Source organism: Pseudorasbora parva, chromosome 8 (genome assembly GCF_024679245.1).
Source record: "Pseudorasbora parva isolate DD20220531a chromosome 8, ASM2467924v1, whole genome shotgun sequence".
Lineage (NCBI taxonomy): Eukaryota > Metazoa > Chordata > Actinopteri > Cypriniformes > Gobionidae > Pseudorasbora > Pseudorasbora parva.
Window position 1 is genome coordinate 12,275,770 of NC_090179.1, and position 25,260 is coordinate 12,301,029.

At 38.3% G+C, this 25,260-nt stretch overlaps 1 protein-coding gene across 1 annotated transcript in view; it reads left to right on the plus strand.

The window, feature by feature from the left end:
* lipt2 (lipoyl(octanoyl) transferase 2) overlaps positions 1-25,260 on the plus strand; it is a 571,631-nt gene that overhangs the window by 331,231 nt on the left and 215,140 nt on the right. The window lies entirely within an intron of this gene.

A 25,260-nucleotide genomic window follows, 5' to 3' on the forward strand; every position in this document is an offset into this window, starting at 1 on the left:
GGGCGTGACTCACGACATCTGTGGTCCGCTCCGACCTGTGACACACACATATCCTTACAAGTGAAAAAATTGAAAATAATCAAAGATATTTGAAATTGAACAAAGACACTTGTTTTGCTGGTTCCACCCCCTCTCTTATCAGTGGGGCCATTTGGGATTCATAAAGACAAATAGATGCTGTAGGCCAAATGGTGCCACACCTGTAGTACAGTGGGGGAAGATTGGTCAGTTTGACTGTATCAGGGTTTCAGTCACATGGTCAATGGATAGATAAAAGAAGATTGGAACAGTTGCTCTGTCTCTCTTATTCTCTGGCTGTCTCTTCTAGGGACCTTCTCTTTGGCTCTTCTCTTTGCTCTTCTCTCTCGGTACGATTAATGGTATAAGCTTATCATCTCATTCATCTATTTTAAATGTTAAAATGTATAAGTTGCAGTGGGTAGTCATAGACAAGAAATGTAGCAGTTTTATACCACCTTGCTGATAATGTTTCTTAATTCGTTCAGCACTGGAACCATTGTAGGGGATCCACCCTTACACAAGTACAGTTTATTGTCCCCGTTAGATTAAATTTACGCCCATGATAATATGGTTGTTCCTTTTTTTTTTTTTTTTTTCTGGGGTATATCTGGGGTATCTAGTTTTTTTTTAATCTTTTATAGCCGACAGCTCCACCAGTGTCCATCTTCAGTGACGGTATCCTCACCGATCATCCCAATGGTGTTTCTATCGAGTCTGCAATAGTGATGTTCGGTTCGCGAACAAATTTTTTTTTATCTGGATTTTTTTTTTGTGAACCGGTCGAACCAGTTCACTGAATAGTTCTAAATGGTTCACGTCTCAAATTAGCGCTGATCCCACTAGTTACTATGTTTTTGACATTAGTGACAGTCTCTCAGACTAGAAATAAACTATCTTGAATCATGTTTTAACTCCAATCATTAGCTGAACTTAGACATGTTTTGCTGAGAGATCTGATGAACTCACAAGCAGCTGATACTGAGCATGCACGTGTAACCGAATGTAGCGGTTCTCGGGTCAGCAGCACAGAATCAAAAAACGTTTCTGTCGGACACATTCGATACTGAGAAGAACCAATGAGCGTTGAGCTGAGTATGCATGTTATTTGTTCAGAGGAACGAAATGCAGGTTTTAAGTTTATAAAACGAATCACGTTTGGAAACAACTGCTGTATCACTGTATTATTTTAAAGTTTGGAAACAATGGATTGTAAAATGGTCAAATTAAACATTTATTTGTTCTATCAATAATGCATGATATTTTCAGGAACAGCTTTTTTCTTATTTAATTTCTAAGTCGATACAAATTTTAAAATGTAATCAAAACAGTAGGTTTGATATAGACTACATATTCAGCTTGCAGCAGTTCACAGCTCAGCACACACACACAGCTACAGCGGTTCTCGAGTCAGGACCTAAGATTCAAAGTTCACCTGTGAAAACACCGTAATTAAGTACATCACACAGTTGCTGTACAATATAACAACATTTGTAATTGAATAATTCATGTTTAAGTACATTTAAATGAGGACTGAAAATAATCTCACATTTGACAAACCCTGTCGAATCATCTGCTGTTGTGTGCCATACAGAATTGCACGTCGTGTAGTGGTTCAGTAGGTAGAGATGACTAGCCTTGTTATGGTTTTGTAGCACTGCCCACATGTAACATTCCATGGCCTGAGGCAATAGATTAACAAATAATATTATACCTATATGGTAAATGATATGGCAAGATGCCATTGTTTAATAGACAAAAATATATGTAACTGAACAATGTAATTAACAATGTTCAAACAAATTGACAAGCGATTACCATAAAATTCAGGTCAAACCTTCAGACTGGAATTAAATTGTGTTTTGGAGCTTTTCAGAATGACAGAAAGTTTAAATAAACCAAGACTGTTCAATTTCAAGTTCAAAAACAAAAATTCCACACCATTCTCCCTGCCTCCCTCCCTTTTTTGCTAACATCCTCTCTACTTAGCTCTCACCCTCCCTCCCTCTGTTACATCCTTTAACTATCCTATTCCTTCCTTCCTTCCGTCCTTCCGTCCGTCCGTCTGTCACAGACCTACCTCACCATTTATCAGTTTGTGGGGCCTTAGTGTATTGAACTCTGAATGTCTCAGAGTGTAGGTCGATTGGAACTTTGATACAACCAACTCTGTGTCTGGACATGTCCACAAAAACTTCACCTAAAAATGAGGTAGAATCAAATGATTTTAGAAGAATTTCCATATTTCAAAAATTAGACAAGGAATATGTTTGCTGTTAACTCGTATTGTTATTTTGTTGCATAGCTTGCCGGTTCAGAAACACTCATTTCACATAATTTCCGGTCTTTTGGCAGGCTACTGTCTGTTGTGTCAACCTTTTTGCGGGGAGTTACTTTCGCTTTTTCTGGAACCGAATAGTACTTTGACTTCCCATCTGTTTTTGATACTAAATCTTCCCGTTTAGCCCAGCTCTCCTCTGCAAACACCACACTTTTCTTTGGCCTCAATGGCCTCACAAGGAGGTTCTCAGGTAGATTCTGATTAATGATGTGCTCTCTATATCTCCCTTTGAGTGAGGCATACATTCTTTGAATGAATTCTGCTGGTCTGAATTTTTTTTCTTGTGAAGAATGGAATTTTTCACGATTCCAAACCACGTTTCGACATGGCAATTGGTGTCTCTTGTCCTGTCGGAGATTGATGCATGGTCTGTGTCCTCTTTGTCAGATGCATATTTCCTCAAATCCCCTAGAAGTACTCCACTCCATAGTGGGTAGATTCCCATGTAGTTATCCAGGAGGACACTAGGGACTTCTGGACAGTAGTATACATTTGTGTTGTGTTCATCTTCCTCTGTTTGAACATTGTCTTTCACTTCCTCAAAAACCTTCTTGAACACTCTTGAATAGGGAGATCTACCCACAATTGTCTTGGCTGACCTCCTTTCTTCTTCATTCTCCCACATGTCAGCGTACTCTTCATTTATGATGTCTTCCACTGCTTGTTCTTCTTCATGTCTAATGAGGCCTTTAAGAAATTGAAGGCTGTCATCAAACGTTCCACTGACATGGCTGGAAAGTAACACAACACAAAGGTGCCTGAAAATTTCACTGGCTGCCTCCACATTTACTGTGTTCTGAAGTCTGGCAAAGACAAAAGTTGAGAACTCTTTAAGTCCTTTGTCAGGAGTTTTCCTTCCGATGCTTACACTGACGGCCTTGATAATGTGGGCAGAACAGAGATGCAAAACAGTACTTGCCTTTATCTCTACCCATGTCTTGCTCTTCGTGCAGACAGCATAGGCCCACTCCAGGTATGCGTCAATGTTTTGTTGATTGAAGGAGAGAACTACAGCTTGCATCAAAGCCCAGCTGTAGTCAGTTTCCACCTTTTGAATTTTAAGACTGGTGTACTTTGCCAGTTTCAGCTGAAACTGCATTAGCCAAAAAGTAAGGGGTGGAATACTGTGTTCATTGCTGAGCATCTCAGAAACTGGAAGAGGTGGAGCATCTCTGCCACTTCCAGGCAAAGTGAGTGCATAATACAGCACTCTTTTGCTTTGCTCTGGAATCTTTGAAACGACACCTCTCGTTGCATCAAGGTATTATGACACAGGCTTTTTTTTCCTAAGATGATGAACCAAAATGCGTAGGCCTACTTCGGTGTAAAGGTGAGTGCCAAATGGGTTCACTTGGAAATGTTGTATGTAGCCAGGCATGTCATAGAAATCGCTGTCACATAATTTAAGGATGCGCTGTGTGAGATACATCTCCTTTAGGACATTCTCATGTACTTGCATGCTCTTCTTCACTTCAGCTGCAATAACCTTCAGTATGTTTTTATTTAAGCTTTCAGTCAGATTTCCAGAGATCAACTCCTGAACTGGTGTTGAGCATAATCTTTTGTAATAGACCTGGCTTACACCCTGAGAAATAGCTCTAGCTATTTTTCCTCTCCGTATGTTGCTTGCTGGTCTAAATCTGGTTTCTTTCTTCAGGTGATGAACTGATCCGGTACGTCTGACTGTCAGTGAAATGCTAGAGCACAGTGGATTGGGTTTTTTCAGCATTATGAAAGAGTACCGTGCATCACAAGTGGAAAATTTGCAAACTGCTTGTACCTTCAGATAGGGCACATGTATCTTGCGGCTGCCTATACAACGTACATGCTGGTAAATAAAATGAAGAGCACAGCAGGGATTTTTTTGTCTGAAGTGTTGATATAGTATGTTGGTCCAAGTTTTTCTTAGTTTTCTGGACTCTTTCAGGGGTGCAATCTTTTTCCATTCTTTTCGTGAAATAACAATTCTGAATTTTAATGGAATACATGGCACCTTTCTATACATCCTTTTTTCTTGATCAGTAGCCGTCTTCCCTAAACCACTGGAAAGTTTTGAAGATTGGGATCTCTTCAGAATGGAAGTGGAAGATTCTGATCTCGTCCCTTCAGATTCACTTTCTCCATCTCTACTTTTGTCCTTTTGTTTGTCAGAGTCACTGTCAGATGTCACTCCTTTGATGCTCTCTGGTACATCTATATAACTATCCTCTGACTCCACCTGACTGTCCAGTAATTCCTTTTCATCTGACTTAGCCTCTTCTGTTTTCATTTCATGTCAAATGTCTGGCTGGCTGTTCTGTGTTACTCTGTGTTTCTACTTCACATCCTGCCCAATCAGGTGCCTCAACATCAGGATGTGGTGACTCTACCTCTACTTACTCTAAGTTAGGAAAATCCTTTTCTCCTTCTGTCCCATAGATTACATTGCTGGCTTGCTGTGTAGTGTCCCTCTTACTCACTATTTCCAATGTGTTTTTGTCTCTGTGATCAGGCTCTGAATAATCTCTTAATTTTTCTTCCTGACTTTCACTGGATATGTCTGAATTGTCATTCTCACCATCAGTGTTAATGTCTGGGCTGTTCTTGTCTTCATCTGCCTCTGGAGAACTTTCTTTTTCTTTTTGATTCTGTGCTTCAACCAATCCTTTGATATTTTTTCTATTGAATGTCCATACAACATATAGCCATTTTCTATTTTTCAGTGTGTCACACTGAAATATTTTTAGTGCCAATCTTGACCACACTGCTGACTTTGAAGAGGTGTCTTGTTTTAATATTTCAATGGACAGAAAACTTTCTAAAACAGGATCTACACCACCAGCCACTGCCCAGAGGTCTGATCTTGCAGCTGCCTGTCCTTTACGAGATTTTGGCATTTTCTAAACTTGGGATCATAACACACACAGTTGATTAAAATTAAAATGCACTGTATGATTATCATGAATACATTTTTTTGGGTTTGTTTTTTGCTTTTCTCTGACTGAATCCAATTATTTAGTAAACCTACAAAGGATTTACTGTCTTTCATCAGTTTGGCAAAATAATTACTAGCCGGTTTTATAGAAAAGTCTTAAAGGTCCCATGGCATGACATTTTTATTTTATGAGGTTTTTCAACATTAATATGAGTTCCCCTAGCCTAAATGTTGTCCCCAAGTCGCTAGAAATTTTGATCAGTGTAAAACAAGATCTGGCTGTCTTTCTCTGCCTTTGAGAAAATGAGAGCTCAGATGAGCTGATCTTGAATTCTCCTGTTATGACGTCATACCAGGAAAGGTTACCGCCCCTTCCTCTGCTTTGCCCGCCCAGAGAATTAGTAGAGAAAGGATTCAGTTTATCAGTGGATGTCAGCAGCACAGGCTTTACCATACGGATTCAACTGCACCGCCACAAACAGTGAGTAATAGTGTTCATTAATGCCTGATCTGGGATCAGTGAGTTCTGATGTGTAGCTAATCATTCAAGTTCACACAGACTTTTTTTCTAAGTCGTTTAAAACTGTCAGTCCTGCAGCTGGCCGTCTTGATGCATCAGTGAATCAAGCCAGTGACTAAAACCATCAACTTCACGTCATTTCTGTTTGTAGCATGAAACAAATCTGTTATTTAAATGATTAAACTACAGAGAGCATTCAAAGAACACTCTTTTTTTATGTTCGGATAGGTCAATTGCACGTTTGAATGACACTGCTCTAGTAATTATGCTCAACAGAAGCTTTTACTGTATTCATGTCGATGTCGTGTTTGTTGTTAGCTGTGGTGAAAGCATTCTGTGAGAGAAATAACGTTGCAAAGTTAACTCATTTTTATTCATAGCTCTCAGATACAAACAAAATAAACTTGCGCTCAAATGCAACAACTTTCAAATGCAAAGATGTCAGCCAATCACAGCAGTGGGTGTTTTCACTGGCAACTCACAGCAGACACGCCTCTTGAAACAGAGCATTCTAAACAGAGGGCTAGTATCAGTATAGAAAAATGGCTTTTATTTCTAAATTATGACATTTTTGATGTAAAAACCATACTAACAATATAAGCACACCCCAGGAAACATTATAAAACAATAAAACAACCCATGCCATGGGATCTGTTTAGTCACTGATAAAAAAGCATGATTGAACACTTGAAGCAAATTGCAATAACATATTTTGTGCCATGTTTTGTCTCGAAATATGCACTAGTAAAGTTTATTCTATGGCACATTTGTAAAAGCTATAAAAGTCCTAATTAACACATGCTTACTGAAAGCACCTACATATGTTCACAGGTGGAATGTTATAACTATTTAACACAGAAGCCACATATTACTTAAAAGAATGTAGTACAAATTTGTCTAATTTCAGGTAGCAATGATAATAAACATGTAATGCAGTCAAAAATGTAACATTCTAATTAATAAATATTACATTTGTCAAACAATGAATTATTTTCCCTTCTCCCCTCTAAAATATATAGATAAAGAATAACTCCACTTACCTTTGCATCAGGGATGTGACTTAAATGCGAGGCACGTCAATGGGATCCAAAGAAAAGCGGAAAAAAAAAAACTGTTGAAAGTCAAATTATCTCTGTCCACCTAAACTAAAAGTCCTGCAATCCTTTAGATCCTGGGTGTCCTCATTGGCTGTATACGTGCATGATCACACTTAATGCAGGGTCCTGATTGGCTGTTTGTTTGCATGATCAGCACATGCACAGTCACTGTTTCAAGTCTCCCCAAAACTGTTTTAAAAGCCCCAACATTGATTTAGCAATAGTATTGTCTTGTTGGAAAGTAAATATATATATATATATATATATATATATATATATATATATATATATATATATATATATATATATATATATATATATATATTATTTGTTTAAAAGTAACACAACAGTAAAAAAAATATATATATATATATTTTTTTAATGATTATAAAACAGTAAAAAAAAATAATTAAAAAAAATAACTTTGGAAATCCATAAACGAAATGATTACTAAAGTACATATTTTTTTTTTATTTAAAGGGTTCAGTAATACAATATACCATATTAATAGTCAGAAATACAAGCCTTGTGCATCATAGAGAATAATATTCCGAGTAATTTACTGTAGGTTTGAGTCTTTTAGGCCAAACGGTGTTGTCATTTAAAAAGGGTTCGGTACTGTATATGAACAATACCAGATTATTAATCGGATTAAACAAGCCTTGTAAAAAATACCATATAAATAATCAGAAAAACAAACCGTGTGCATCATAGAGAACAATATTCTGAGTAATTTACAGTAGGTTTGAGTCTTTTAGGCCAAACGGTGTTGTCGTTTAATGGATTTAAAAGGGTTCAGTACTGTATATGAACAACACCAGATTATTAATCGGATTAAATAAGGCGTGTAAAAAATACCATATTAATAATCAGAAAAACAAACCTTGTGCATCATAGAGAATAATATTCTGAGTAATTTACAGTAGGTTTGAGTCTTTTAGGCCAAACGGTGTTGTCGTTTAATGGATTTAAAAGGGTTCGATACTGTATATGAACAATACCATATCAATAATCAGAAAAACAAACCTTGTGCGTCATAGAGAATAATATTCAGAGTAATTTACAGTAGGTTTGAGTCTTTTAGGGCAAACGGTGTTGTCGTTTAATGGATTTAAAAGGGTTCGGTACTGTATATGAACAATACCAGATTATTAATCGGATTAAACAAGCCTTGTAAAAAATACCATATAAATAATCAGAAAAAAAAACACTTGTGCATCATAGAGAATAATATTCAGAGTAATTTACAGTTGGTTTGAGTCTTTTAGGGCAAACGGTGTTGTTGTTTAATGGATTTAAAAGGGTTTGATACTGTATATGAACAATACCATATCAATAATCAGAAAAACAAGCCTTGTGCATCATAGAGAATAATATTCAGAGTAATTTACAGTAGGTTTGAGTCTTTTAGGCCAAACGGTGTTGTCGTTTAATGGATTTAAAAGGGTTCAGCTACTGTATATGAACAATACCAGATTATTAATCGGATTAAACAAGCCATGTAAAAAATACCATATAAATAATCCGGAAAAAAAACTTGTGCATCATAGAGAATGATATTCTGGGTAATTTACAGTAGGTTTGAGTCTTTTAGGCCAAACGGTGTTGTCATTTAATGGATTTAAAAAGGTTCAGTACTGTATATGAACAACACCAGATTATTAATCAGAAAAACAAACCTTGTGCATCATAGAGAATAATATTCTGAGTAATTTACAGTAGGTTTGAGTCTTTTAGGGCACACGGTGTTGTCGTTTAATGGATTTAAAAGGGTTCGATACTGTATATGAACAATACCAGATTATTAATCGGATTAAACAAGCCTTGTAAAAAATACCATATAAATAATCAGAAAAACAAACCGTGTGCATCATAGAGAATGATATTCTGAGTAATTTACAGTAGGTTTGAGTCTTTTAGGCCAAACGGTGTTGTCGTTTAATGGATTTAAAAGGGTTCAGCCACTGTATATGAACAATACCAGATTATTAATCGGATTAAACAAGCCTTGTAAAAAATACCATATAAATAATCAGAAAAACAAACCTTGTGCATCATAAAGAATAATATTCAGAGTAATTTACAGTAGGTTTGAGTCTTTTAGGCCAAACGGTGTTGTCATTTAATGGATTTAAAAGGGTTCGGTACTGTGTATGAACAATACCAGATTATTAATCAGAAAAACAACCCTTGTGCATCATAAAGAATAATATTCAGAGTAATTTACAGTAGGTTTGAGTCTTTTAGGCCAAACGGTGTTGTCGTTAAATGGATTTAAAAGGGTTCGGTACTGTATATGAACAATACCATATTAATAATCAGAAAAACAAACCTTGTGCATCATAGAGAATAATATTCAGAGTAATTTACAGTAGGTTTGAGTCTTTTAGGGCACACGGTGTTGTCGTTTAATGGATTTAAAAGGGTTCGGTACTGTATATGAACAATACCAGATTATTAATCGGATTAAACAAGCCTTGTAAAAAATACCATATTAATAATCAGAAAAACAAACCTTGTGCATCATAGAGAATAATATTCAGAGTAATTTACAGTAGGTTTGAGTCTTTTAGGGCAAACGATGTTGTCGTTTAATGGATTTAAAAGGGTTCAGCTACTGTATATGAACAATACCAGATTATTAATCGGATTAAACAAGCCATGTAAAAAATACCATATAAATAATCAGAAAAACAAACCTTGTGCATCATAAAGAATAATATTCAGAGTAATTTACAGTAGGTTTGAGTCTTTTAGGGCAAACGGTGTTGTCGTTTAATGGATTTACGGTATTGCATATAATACATTTTCTAAAATTATTATAAAATATGGGAAATGCTAATTCCAAAAACTGAGCCTTGTGCAATAAAGGGGATGTTTTTCTGAACATTGTAGCATTAGTTTGATAACATAATATCATATAGTTAAATTGTTTAAATGATTTATATGGGTAATTATTATATATTTTATTTGCAATAATTAAGCCTTGTGCAACTTAAAGGACATTGGTTTATGCATATCTGAGTTGGTTTGGGCTGAAAATATGAAATGCGCAGAGAGTTTAATGGGTATGAAACTGAATGTCTCACGAACGTCAAACGTTAAACTAACTTTACCACAATCGTTTATTGCGTATTTGAGTGAACCATGTATATACATGGCTTGAATAAAATATACATTATCAGCACATAATTCCTGAATTTTTTTTAAAAGTGTGAGACTATGCATTTTGTGTTTATTTAGCCTACAAACTTTGTATTAATCAATGTTGAAACTGATTCATGTAAAAACAATAACACCATTGCGTGTGAGTATTTAATATTATCCTTTAACTACATGAGTATTGCAATGTTAAACTTCATCATATCGCTGATAATCCGCGGTGTAAAGTGAACAAACACACACACACAGACCACCGCGTGTGTCAAAGCAGATGCAGAAGTGTACCGTCTCTTCACCTGCACAAAACGCCACAATGCGCTTTTCTAACTTTTTTTTTTAGGAAACCTGTGGACTCAATGTCCTGACAGGCTGGACACAATTTTTCATGACAATGATAAATTTAAATAGAAAAACAACCAAAAATACATTGATTACTACAGAATACCAACCTATTCTGCACTGAGCCAATGCAGAGCTTGGCAGACTCCCTCTCGTGACGTATATATATATATATATATATATATATATATATATATATATATATATATATATATATATATATATATATATATATATATGTATGTATTTTTTTTTTGGTACTTATTAATTAAAAACAACAACAAAATAACATTCAAAGGAAGGTTTAATGAATTAATAATATATTGCATATATACACATAACATTCATAGGAAGGAATATATGTAATTTAATACATTAATAATATAACATATACACACACACATTACAATATTTTCAGTACTATGAAATATAACATACAATATAAAATACTTTAACTAAACAAATGTACAAATATATGTGAAATAATAATTAGAACTGACGGTAAAAGAAATTCTGTAAACAACATTCTGTAAGAGTGTGACAGGCTCCTGTTTAATTAGCTCTCAAGCTAATTATTTAGGTAAGCATGGAGGTAGCAATAAAAAAAGAAATGGTCAATTTTTTCTTTCATTGTTTTGGTAATTTCAATGTCTCTGGGAATCCTCTGAATAAACATATCTTCCTGTGTGTAGACAACGAAGTCACACCAGTCCAAACCAGAAATCAACATCTGTCCCTGAATCTGCTAAAAATATGCATGAGATTTTCTTAATGTGTGTGTACCTTCAATGATCTTAATATATGGGCAGTCAACATAGCTTGCTACATTGGGGCATTTAATTTCAACTAGGCCAAACACAGACTGCCCCTTTGTATCATACACAATGCCATCAGGTTGCGTATAAACCTATCCAGGGTGCGTTGGGGTGGATAAGAAAGCCACATGGATAGTGGTTAACCTCCCTTGCTCTGCAGTACTCCTTTACTGCTGCAGGTTCCATGTCAAGCCCCCTCCGCATGTCTGCAGTCTGATGGCAAGGTCTAAGAAGCCTTTTTATTTTCAGCAGAGCTCTGTGCCCTGGTGTGACAAACCTCTGAATTTGCAGGAGGTGATGCGCGCCGCCTTAGTTGTTGCCACTCAATGCAGGAACTTTGTTCTTTTGTACCGTTGGCAATTTTGTGTGCTCTCTCTAATGTTTTTGCCAGGTACATCATGTGGTGCTGTTGATGTTCAGTGCAGACAAAAGAGCAGGTAGAGGGCCCCAGCCTGTAATCATGAAGTGGCAGCTGTGGGAGAGAAGGAGCATCTGTGTGTGGACATGTTTTCGGCACTCTCTTTGCTGGCATGTGATAAGATAGCACACTTCCTTCTTGCACTTTTCCAAATGCAGAAGCAACTAGAGGAACATTAATGTCCATAGCCATAGTTGTTATCAGCGGAGCCACATCACTTGAAAGATCATGGTACACTTCATCCACCCTGAGGGCCCTATTTTAACGATCTGAAATGCAAGTGTCAAAACGCGAAGCGCAAGTAACTTTGTGGGCGGGTCTCGGCGCTGTTGCTATTTTCCCGGCGGGATAAATGGCTCTTGCACCCGGCGCAAATCGAAAATGGGTTGGTCTGAAGTAGCTTCATTATTCATAGGTGTGGTTTGGGCGTAACGTGAATAAACCAATCAGAACATCATCCAACATTCCCTTTAAAAGCAGGTGTGCAAGGTCCATTATGGATTGCTATTATTATGCCGTATTTACCAGGCGCATGCCAGGAGCTGTTCACAGCCGAGGAGACTGATGTTCTTGTAAGAGCAGTGAAAGACAGATGTCCTTATATACATATATGTCTTGCCACTATTGGGCAAACAGGTCTGATCCTTAATTACTACAATTAGCCTGAATAATTTGTAAGCTAGATTTATGCCTATTTTTTCACATCTTCGTGGCACACCACAATGATTTCCGTCATCTCATGTGTCAATATTTTTTTAGTGTAACAATTTATGATTTGCAAAAATAACTGTTGCATCTGTGTAGATTACATGAGCAAAGTGTATGCGCGTTGTGCACGCTATACATTATGGTCAAGCATGCGCCCTTAAAATAGCATAATGAACAACGCGCAACGTGCCACTGACTTTAGACTAGGTTTTTTCTGGTCAGTGGCGCAATTGTTTAATGGAACATCAAAATAGCTCCAGGGATTGTTTGCGCCGGAACACGCCTCCTTTTTTGCGCTGAAACGTCCAGGGAGCGCAAGTTCATTCACTAGTTTAGCGACGTGCTTCTGTGGAGGGAAAAGCGCGCTTTGCGCGGGTGCAAAATAGGAATGACACATGCGTCGGTGTACAAAGTCAATTGCGCAGGGTGCAAGATAGGGCCCTGAGTGTGAAAAGTTAAGGCAGAGGTGAACTGACACCTTTATACAAGTTGCTCCTATGGAAAAGACCACACACACACACACACACACACACACACACACACACACACACACACACACACACACACACACTAAGTTAGTTAAAAACAAGTTTAACAAACAAACAAAATTATTATAAAATAATAGTATGTGTTTGAAAAGTCTGAAAAGATGTTTTGGACTTTCTAGCTTGAACAGAGCATAAATGCTAACAATGAATGTTAAAACAATGTATCATATGATTACTTTATCTGAGGTCTCACTGATATGATAACTACAGAAAAAGTCTTTAATGATTGTTTATTGTTTAGTTTATTTATTTGAACATGTAATTAAAATAGATAAAGACAATGCATATACCTAAGCATACAAACCTACATATATACAATACAATTCAAATAAATAAATACATGGATTCTCAGTACAAATTCCAAAATTATTGTAAATAATTATAAGAAATTCAAAAAGAAGAAATTTCCTATTTTCAAAAATCAGTAGGAAGAAGTTCAAACAAACTTATAATAATAGCTATAACAAAAACAAACTTATGATAATAACAAAAGTACTAACCTGATGCCTTCTACTAGTTTTCGTTCCTTGGGTCTGGCTGAAAGAATCACCATGTCATTAACCAGACTAGGCTTAACACCCTGCATGTAAAAAAAAAAAAAAAAAAAAAGGATACCAATAAACACAAATTTTTATAATTAGAAATTAAAGTACTCTGTTAGAAACATTAGTTACCATGGTTCTTGGCTTATGTCACTTTTGTTCAGTCTCTGTCCAGCTGTGTGTTGGGGGAACAGAGGTGATACTCAGCTGGCAATAATGTGCAGTCTGGTACAACAGTGCTGCAACATGATTACACAAAGCTGTACCTGACACACAGCTACACTGACAGCTTTCTAGCTGTACAGGACGGGTATCCCTAAGCACAATCTGTGAAAATACACAAATATGTTACAATACAATGAAAGTGCATTTTTTTTAAAGGAAAATGGATGAGTACAGTGAGAATGTTAAAATAAAAATAATTAAAAAAATGTAGCCAAATTATTATAATTTATTATTATTATTATTATTATTACTCTACTCATTTAACTAACAAGGGACACAGAACGTGGGTCAAAGACGAAACAAAACAGAACTCAGTTTCTGTGAATGCTTCGCATAATGTTTTAACACACTAGCATTTGTAATAAGGTACTAACCTCTTATGCTTACCTTAAGGACTCCCTCGAAGATTCTTACCCATCTCCAACGTCTGCTTCCAAGTCTCCAGAGATCTCCTGTGTCCAGCGTGTGTGTGTTCAGTGTTCCCCATCGTTCCCCTCCTGAGCCTCTCCAACGATCTCCGAAGTGCACCCTGAGAAACCCTTTCACCATCCCATCAACACTCGACCCGTAACAGAAGACCGGACCAACACCGCGAGCGCCAGTATGAGTCACCCGGATCCCTTTCAAGAACTGGTGGATGCAGTTTGCCACGCTCTCCCCTCCGGTTCACCATCCTCAGCACCGGCAAGCACTTCCGCATCCTCCAGCACCACTTCCACGTCCCCTGTGTTCGCCAGTCCCATGGCCAAACCAGCGCCCTTCTATGGATCGGCGGAGGACTGCAACGGATTCCTCCTGCAGTGCTCACTGGTTCTGGAGATGCAACCGCGCTTGTATCCGAATGATCGTGCCCGTGTGGTGTTCATAGTGTCCCAATTGAGCAGCAAGGCTCTGCGCTGGGCGGAAACATTGTACTCACAAGATAATGCCATCGTACAATCATTGTCAAGTTTCCTTTCTCACTTCAAGGACGTGTTCGGAAAACCCGCTTGGGATGCTTCAGTTGGTGAGAAATTGTATCATTTAAAGCAACATGACATGTCTGTGAATGAATATGCTTTACAGTTCCGGACCTTGGCCGCCGCCAGCGGGTGGAATGAACAGGCCCTTCTCACCACCTATCGTCAAGGGCTGTATCCACGTGTGCAGTTGCATCTCGCTGCATACGAGGATACCATCGGGCTCGAACGCTTCATCCAACTTTCCATCCGCTTAGCCACTTGTATGCAGGCATGTCTTGAAGAACACCAGTGCCAGTTCCCGAGCCTGCCGTCCCTCTGCCGACCAGAATCCGTCAGCCCTCCAGAACCAGTATCAGAACCCATGCAGGTGGAGAATTAAGCCCACAGTTAACCCCAGCGGAACGGAGGAGACAGATCAGGCAGGGATTATGTTTGTATTGTGGAGCGCCAGATCATTTCATCGCCAAATGTCCTACACGTCCTCCTCGTCCTTTGGTGAGTGTGATCTACCCTTCTTCATACAAGAGTCAGCCATTAACCACAGTCGTGAACCTCATTACTGCCGATGTCTCCTTGCCAGTCTCTGCCCTCCTCGACTCCGGTTCCGCTGGGAACTTCATCTCCGGTGCCCTCCGCCGTCAGCTCCACCTCCCGACGACTCACACTCTGTCCACCTACAAGGTTGAATCCGTAACTGGAAAACCACTCAGTCGACGCAAGGTTGCCTCCTCGCCGGTCCCCTGCAGATTCAGACTGGCATCCTTCATGTGGAGAACATACATCTACTGGTTCTGGAGGATTCCACCGCTGACATGATTTTAGGGCGCCCCTGGCTGGAGCAGCATAAACCTGTCATCTCCTGGAAGTCCGGTGAGATCCTAAAGTGGGGCGATCAATGCTTCTCCAGCTGCCTGTCTGCACTGCCTGTTCCCTCCATGTCTCTTTCCAGGAAGCTTCCCGTCTGTGCTACGTCCATCGAAAGCCCCATCGAGCAACGGTCAGTGAAGATTCCACCCTGCTACGCCCCCTTTAGCGATGTGTTCTGCCCTCACCGGGCTTCCAAGCTGCCCCCCCATCGGCCATGGGACTGTGCCATCGATCTGCTTCCAGGTGAGCCAGTGCCCAAGGGGAAGATCTATCCCCTATCCCTGCCGGAGGAGAAGGCCATGGAGGAATACATCCAGGAGGCACTTGACCAGGGCTACATCCGACCATCTACGTCCCCTGCTGCTTCCAGCTTCTTCTTCATGGCCAAGAAGGACGGAGGCTTGCGGCCGTGCATTGACTACCGGGCATTAAACAAAATCACCGTCAAATTCCGTTACCCCCTTCCTCTCGTTCCCACAGCGCTGGAACATCTCCATGGTGCCACTGTGTTCACCAAGTTGGACCTCCGCAGCGCATATAACCTCATCCGGATACGTGAGGGGGACGAATGGAAGACGGCCTTCGTGACCCCTACCGGCCACTATGAGTATCTGGTCATGCCCTAGACTTCATCCACGAGGTGCTCCGGGAGTTTCTCCACAAGTCCGTATTGGTATACATCGATGACATCCTGATTTACCGGAGCTTGGCCGAACATCGCCACCACTTTGCGGAAGTCCTGCAACGGCTGAGAGAATTCCAACTCCTCTTAAAAAGCCAAATTTGTTCCTTCCATCAGCCCTCAGTGCAGTTCCTTGGGTACAACATCGAAAGCAGTGGCATCCGAATGGACGAGAGGAAGTCGGATGCCATCAGGACCTGGCCAACCCCCTCCACGATAAAAGAACTCCAACGTTTCCTAGGTTTCACCAATTTCTATAGAAGATTCATCCAAAACTACAGTATCATCTCCAGTCCACTCACTCACCTCCTGCGCAGTAAGCCCAAGTCTCTGTCCTGGACCTCTGCGGCCACAAAAGCATTTGAAGACCTGAAGAAAGCCTTCATAACCGCTCCCCTCCTTGTGCATCCAGATCCCACCAAGGCCTTCGTCGTGGAAGTCGACGCCTCCTCCACAGGAGCAGGAGCGGTACTCTCGCAGCAGCAGGGGACGCCCAGTCGCCTCCATCCATGTGCCTTCTTCTCCCGGAAGTTCAACCCGGCAGAGGTAAGTTATGACATCGGGAACAGGGAGCTATTTGCCATCAAGCTCGCCCTAGAGGAGTGGAGGCATTGGCTGGAGGGAGCCGAACATCCGTTTCTGGTATTGACTGACCATAAGAACCTCGAGTATTTAAGAAATGCCAAACGACTTAATCCACGCCAGGCCCATCCGCGCCAGGTTCGGGGCGCTCTTCTTCATGAGGTTCAACTTCTTGATCTCCTCTCATCCCGGGTCAAAGAATGTGAAAACCGACGCCCTCTCCCGCCTTCACACTCCCGAAGAATCCTCGGAGAGGTCAGAACCAGTCTTGTCGGACAAGATATTCATGAGCCCCATCACCTGGTCAGAGGAGACCCTTTTCTCCTCCAATGCATCCGCCGACGCTCCGCCGGGTTGCCCACCAGGACTTCAGTACATTCCACGGACACAGCGCACTCCCCTTATTCACTCGGCTCACACATCACTGGGCACTGGCCACCCAGGGATCAATGAAACCCTCTCGCTGCTACGAGACTGCTTCTGGTGGCCCAACATGGCAGGAGAGGTCAGAAGGTACGTGAGTGGGTGCCGGGAGTGTGCCATCGCGAAGAGTCCCTGCCGGTAAGCTCCTTCCTCTGCCCGTTCCTAATCGGCCATGGTCACACCTAGGGGGGGATTTTATCACAGATCTCCCAGTGTCTGATGGCTACACATGCATCCTTGTGGTTGTGGACAGGTTCTCCAAGTCCTGTCGGCTCATTCACTGAAGGGCCTGCCTACGGCCCTAGAAACTGCAGAATTAATGTTTAATATGATTTTCAGATACGACGGAATCCCAGAGGATATCGTGTCAGACCGAGGACCGCAATTCATTTCCGGGGTCTGAAAAGCATTCCTGTCGCTCCTAGGTGTGACAGTAAGTCTCTCTTCTGGGTACCATCCACAGATGAATGGGCAGACGGAGAGGAAGATCCAGGAGATCGGCAGATTCCTCCGTACCTTCTGCCATGGTCACCAGAACTCCTGGAACCAGTTCCTAGGTTGGGCCGAGTACTCCCAGAACTCCCTTCGTCAGGATACTACCGGACTCACGCCCTTCCAGTGCGTGCTGAGATACCAACCTTCATTGTTTCCATGGTCGGGGGAACCATCAAACTTCTCCGCAGTCGACTACTGGTTCCGGGAGAGCGAGAGGGTCTGGGACTCTGCGCACCATCAACTCCAGCGAGCCCTGCGAAAGACGTAAGATGACAGCGACTTTAGTCGTGCTAAAAAGGCAAAACCTTCATCGTGCTACAACTCTGTAGTCTGGCTGTCCACACGAGACATCCGTCTACGTCTGCAATGCAGGAAGCTCAGTCCCAGGTTCATTGGTCCCTATCCCATAGTAGCAGATCAACCCCGTCACATACCAGCTCCTCACATACAGGTTAATGTCACAGACACGCCAGGCTCCCACGTCACAGACACACAGCGATCACTTTCACCTGAGTTCTGATCACGCACACCTGCTGCACATTACCACACCCCGAACCAGTAGCACAAAAGACACACACACGCACCCAGTCACTGTTTCGTTTGCAATAAGGTACTAACCTCTTATGCTTACCTTAAGAACTCCCTCGAAGATTCTTACCCGTCTCCAACGTCTGCTTCCAAGTCTCCAGCGATCTCCTGTGTCCAGCGTGTGTGTTCAGTGTTCCCCATCGTTCACCTCCTGAGCCTCTCCAACGATCTCCTAAGTGCACCCTGAGAAACCCTTTCACCCTCCCGTCAACACTCAGTCAAGTTATCACTCTACTGGTTGCTAAATAAACCTGACTCACTAATATCTTGTCTTCGTCTGTCTGTACCCGTAACACATAAATTCTATATTAAATGTATCACTTGCAGAGGAGGACTACTAGGCCGGACTTTAAAGGAGAAAATTGAACCCATGATGCAGGTACTTTCATAACATCAATTATTATTATAAAAAAAATAAAAATAATTTGGGTGACGCTAATTTACAAACTTTTGTCATATCAGAATCCTGATAAAAACATCGACATGATGAGAGAAGTTGTCCTCCGTTGCTTGATTTTTTTTTTATCTGGGTGAAAAGAGGATGACCTCCTCCAAGAGTACAATGTAAGTGACTACAATTATTCTATATATTTATGGTGTGTTGAGAAATATATTTGTACATTGTTTTTATTTTTTTTTAAAATAGAAATGCAACTTAAACAATCTTTTTTTTCCAATTAAATTATATAAAACAAATGTGAAAATGTTTAACACAAAATAGATTTATTTTTTTTGTCAGCCACTATATGAAAAAAGGGAACACTTTATTTTGATGGTCCACTTTAAACATTCTACTGACTATAAGTAACTGCAACTACATGTTAACTAATCTATTAACCCTAACCTAGCAGTCTACTAATACTCTGAGTTAGTTGACATGTAGTTACTTACAGGTAGTAGAATGTCTATAGTGGACCATCAAAATTTACCCCCCAACTGCATTGATTGATGAACGTTTAATCTTGTTCTACATACAAGCTTTCAGCAAGTACAAATGTTTTACAAACATAAATGATCTTACAGATGTTGTTAGTTGTTATGCTTCCTATTGTGTTGATAATGTAATCCCTGATAAAATTGTACAGGTATATCCAAACAATAAGCCATGGGTAAGGAAATCACTAAAGCTGTTACTAAACAAAAAGAGGCAGGCATTTAGGGAAGGAAACTTTTTAAAATTAAATGAATTGAAAAAGGAAATTAGAAGTGAAATAAGGAGGGCAAAGCAGGGTTACAAAGAAAAAATAGAGAAAGACTTTGGTGGTAGGAATTTACGTTCAGCCTGGGATGGTATGAGAACTGTTATCGGAACCAGGAGAGAAAAGAATGTCAAGGTTGTGTTAGAAGGGTTTAGTTGTGACAGTTTGCTTGCAACAGAGCTAAACAAATTTTATTTGAGGTTTGATACCAATAATTTTAGTAATGTTATTTTAGAACAGAAATCACATTTATCTGGAAATGGTGTTGTCCCCTTTTTTGACGAACAAGCTGTGGTCACTATGTTTAAGCACTCTAGGTCAGGAAAAAGCCCTGGGCCTGACAATATAAGTAGTCGCCTGCTCATCTCTTGTGCAGAGCAGTTAGGTCCAATTTTTCATTATATTTTCCAGATGTCCCTAGAGCAACAGAGAGTGCCGAACATATGGAAACAGTCAACAGTTATTCCAGTGGCCAAACTAAATCATCCAAAACTATTAAATGACTTTAGGCCAGTAGCTCTGACCTCCTTAGTCATGAAGTGTTTTGAAAAACTGGTTAAAAAAGTCATACTTACAAAAACAGAGAATCTCTTAGATCCACTACAGTTCGCTTATAGGGCTAAGCGAGGGGTAGATGATGCCACCACTACCTTGTTAAACTTATTATTCAAACATCTTGAAGGTAGTAAAACACACGCAAGGATTTTATTTGTTGATTTTTCATCGGCTTTTAATACAATACAACCACATATTTTAGTTGATAAGCTCTTAAAGAATTTTGATCTCGATTTTAATATTGTAGGATGGATTCTTGATTTTTTAACCGACAGAACTCAGAGAGTGAGGGTAAATGGTTGCTTGTCTGAGGAGATGTCATCATCCACTGGGTCTCCTCAGGGGTGTGTCCTCTCACCTCTCCTTTATATTCTTTATTCTGACGACTGCCGCAGTCAGCATGAAAATAGACATATTTTAAAATTTGCCGATGACTCTGCTATTGTTAGTCTCCTCTCTAATGAGGAAAGTGACCATGGTCCTGTTGTGGATGATTTTGCACTTTGGTGTGATAGGGCATTCCTTCAACTAAATGTTGAAAAGACAAAGGATATGCTGATTGATTTTAGGCGAAAGTCATCAACTCCACAGACCACTATTATAAATGGGAAGATGGTGGAATTCGTAGAAACATACAAGTATCTAGGCAGTTTGATCGACAATAAGTTAACTTTTATCTCTAACACTGAAATGCTTTGCAAAAGAGGCCAACAAAGACTTTTTTGTCTTCGCAAACTGTCAAAATTTCGTGTTGATAAGACTCTCATGACCCTTTTTTATAAATCATACATTGAGTCTGTTTTAACATTCTCATTAATTTGCTGGTATGGTAGTCTCACTGTCAAGGCCAAAACTGCCCTTTCCAATATAGTGAAGGTCAGTAGTAAAATTATAGGTGTCCAGCAGAGTAGCCTTTCTGTCCTGTATGATAGACAGGTAGTTAGGAAGGCCAACGCAGTTATCTCTGATAGCTCCCACCCCCTTCATTCTGAGTTCCAGATATTGCCTTCCGGGTTTCGGTACCGTTTACCTCCAGTGAAGAATAACAGATATAAGCATTCATTCGTCCCGAGAGCCATCTTGTTTATGAATTCAGCCCGGAGGAGTAGACAGACTATAACTATTAAATAGTGATGGGGTTATTATTATTATTATTATAATATGTATAGTATTGCTTGTTTTTGATGATGTTGTTGCTGAAATGGGGTTGGTTATGAAATTGTTTATGAAAATGTCAGATTTTACTTTAACAAGGGCCAGTTACATAAATTATTTCTTATGTGTTTTTGTCTTGTATTTGTGCATCTGTAAACTGTTCTGTGTTTATCTTGCTGCAAAACCAATTGCCCTATGGGGACAAATAAAGTATAAAGTCTAAGTCTAAGTCTGCTACAAGTTATTCTCAAGTTTTAGTCCATAATGTGACTTTTCTAACAGAAAAATGTTGCATACATATTTGTATGCACAAGTTGTTTAACAAAATGATCTTTCTCATGAAAAATGTTGGCATTTTTTAATTTTATTTTCATATCTTAAAACTGATGACTTACATTTTTATACAGATTTGTTTTATTTGTGCATAAAAAGAAGAAAGATTAAAAGCATGTTTGATAACAAAAAGTGCATTATGTATTCATTATTATCTTAACCTGAAAAAAGCAGTAAATGTTACAATTAAGCAAATTTCATTCATACAAATGAGTAAATTTTGCTTGATTTATTTGTAAGACAACTTAAATTAAAAAAGCACATTCCACTAATAATATTAAATTAATCATGTGCCATAAACTAAATAATTTAGGAATTATTACTTAATTTATTTGGGTAAATTTCACAAAAAAAAACAACCTTAAAATCTACTCAAATATAATACGTGTAATATTGTTACGATAATTTTTTTAAGCAGCATGTAATATTTTTTACAGTGTACAAATCCGCTTTTGGACTTTCTGTGTGAGCGCCTTCCGAGCTAAATGTCGCCATACAGAGCATCATTCACTAAACATTGCAGGCACAATGTGAATGCTGAGCCTAACTCGAGTGTTATGACCATTATAATCATACCAAACCTTTGCTGATGTGGACCTTGGTGTGGAAATTTATGCAAAATATATTTTAAACCATCTTAGCTATATTACCTCTGTTCTGTTGGAAGAGTATTTCTACTTAGAATGTAGAGCATATTTATGTTTTTTTTTTTTTTCAAAAAAAATGTATATGTTAATTGTATATTATTTTTCTTATTTAGCTTCCTTCTTTGAATATTGCACTTATGGTATGAACTGTAGAATCAAAATGATAGGGGTCATTATAAATAGACAATCAATGGCTTTATTTTAAAAGTTTTCATTTTCCATATATGAAACTGTCTAGTTATAATATGTTTCTGTTACATAAATCTTAAGAGAGAGTTATACCCTGGACATCCTGTCACTTTGATTTATGACCCCCCAATAAAACAGTGTTTTATTGCCCTTAATGAGCATATCAGATGTTTTGACGTTTATGGCCGGAAGTCCCAAACTTTTGCAGCCATTTTATGAGAACAGGAAGGGAGTCTGTTTACTTAGGGGTTCATGTGTTTTTATGAGAACAGGAAGGGAATCTGTTTACTTAGGGGTTCATGTGTTTTTATGAGAACAGGAAGGGAATCTGTTCACTTAGGGGTTCATGTGTTTTTATGAGAACAGGAAGGGAATCTGTTCACTTAGGGGGTTATATGTTTTTATGTGATCAGGAAAGGGGATGTTTTGGATTGTTTGTGTTTACGGGGTCCATATGTTTTTTATGTGATCAGGAAGTAATGTGCTGGACTGTTTTGATCTTTGTCACTGTAGATTCAAGCTCTGATTTCAGGACTCTAGCTGGTTCAAGCACAGCAGATCCTTGGGGTTTTGAGCATTTTGTCTGTGAATGAGACAAATCGGTTTAAGAAAAGCAGTAATAAAACATTGAGGATGAAATAAGCTTAAATAATATTTTAATATAGTGTCAAGAGAGCATACATGTCCTTAAAAAGGTGATTGAACTCAGTTGATTTCCCAATTCCCCAAAACGTGCATATATAAGTTCACTTGGCATCTGATGCTAACGTTGACTGTACTTAAACTATTAGGTTCACCAAACTTGGTGTTTATATACTTTACTTAAACTATTAAGACCACCAAACTTGGTGTTTATATCCTTTACTTAAACTATTAAGTTCACCAAACTTGGTGTTTATATACTTTACTTAAACTATTAAGTTCACCAAACTTGGTGTTTATATACTATACTTAAACTATTAGGATCACCAAACTTGGTGTTTAAATACTATACTTAAACTATTAGGTTCACCAAACTTGGTGTTTATATACTTTACTTAAACTATTAGGTTCACCAAACTTGGTGTTTATATACTTTACTTAAACTATTAAGATCACCAAACTTGGTGTTTATATCCTTTACTTAAACTATTAGGTTCACCAAACTTGGTGTTTGTATACTTTACTTAAACTATTAGGTTCACCAAACTTGGTGTTTATATACTTTACTTAAACTATTAAGATCACCAAACTTGGTGTTTATATCCTTTACTTAAACTATTAGGTTCACCAAACTTGGTGTTTATATACTTTACTTAAACTATTAGGTTCACCAAACTTGGTGTTTATATCCTTTACTTAAACTATTAGGTTCACCAAACTTGGTGTTTATATACTTTACTTAAACTATTAGGTTCACCAAACTTGGTGTTTATATACTTTACTTAAACTATTAAGATCACCAAACTTGGTGTTTATATACTTTACTTAAACTATTAAGTTCACCAAACTTGGTGTTTATATACTTTACTTAAACTATTAAGTTTGATTTACTTAACTTTTTACATCAACAGGTTCCGCCAGTTTGCAGATATATAACCGTGAGACTCAGACCTTTCCGACGATATGTGTTTTGTCAAGATTAGAAAAGGGTTTTATTATAAAGTAGTTAAATAAATATGAAACATGACGACGCCACTTGGGGAGGAGCCCGCTGGAATAATTTAGGGCACCGTTACTATGGTAACCCAAGGTCCGATATCAAAACGGTTTTCACAGGTTGAATCTTGAGTTCGTAAGCTTTCGAATGATATATAGTTTGTCAACATTAGATCAGGATAAATATAGGATATAATTGTTTTAAACATGCAGTGGCAAATGGGGCCCACCGGTGGGCCAGTGGTTAACAGGTTAAACTATTAAGTTCACCAAACTTGGTGTTATATACTTTACTTAAACTATTAAGTTTGATTTACTTAACTTTTTATTTATTTTATTTTATTTTATTTTATTTTTTTATACATAGCCAACGATTAATTCAATACCGTTAAGTTAAATCAGGTTAACATTCTTAATTTTGTACAAACCTATTAAGCTCAATTATTCTAATAAGATTAAATTATATTTTAATGTTAGGTTTAAGAGAGCATGCATGTCCTTACTAAGTCGATTGAACTCAAATAATTTAAGTAAACTTGTATATTTATACTTGTTCATGTTTCCCAAAACTTGTATATTTAAATTCACCCAAAAAAATTGGCATTTATATAACGTACTTAAATTAAGTTCACCAAACTATCTCTTTATATACTGTACTTAAACTATTTAGTTGGTTTTACTTCTAACTGGGTTATGTTGAAATTAATTAACATGGTTTGTTTCAGTAAACTTAAACTCCAGTAAGTTAAATCAGGTTAACATTCTTAATGTTATACAAAACTATTAAGTTCAATTATTCAAAAATGAATATCAAACAAAAACCAAAACAAGTAATCTGGTTTAATTTATTATTTTTATTTAGTGAAATACAATTTTTGCAAATGAAATCTAACATTAAAACCTGTTACAAAATCGTATTGGCTAGCCAGGATATAGTCACATGCCCCAAAGTAGATGTTTTTATTATTAAAACAACTTTATTTGTTATTAGCAGGTCCTTACTCTAAGCGCATCCTCTACACTTCACCACGACGGTAACCTGCAAAACATTAACATGATACAACCTTTTAAATAACATAACAAAACATTAAAATCTCCATTTTCTCAGTGTGTTAAAAAATGTATAAATAACACAAAACTCACCAAACTCAGTCCCTCTGCTGTGCGTAATGAACAGCATCAGCATCTTTAGTATACTTACATATTTAACTCAACATGGAAATTAAACTGAAATTAGAAATTATTGAGAATTACAAAGTGCTTATTTTTGAATGTAATTTTTTTTTTTTGCAAACATA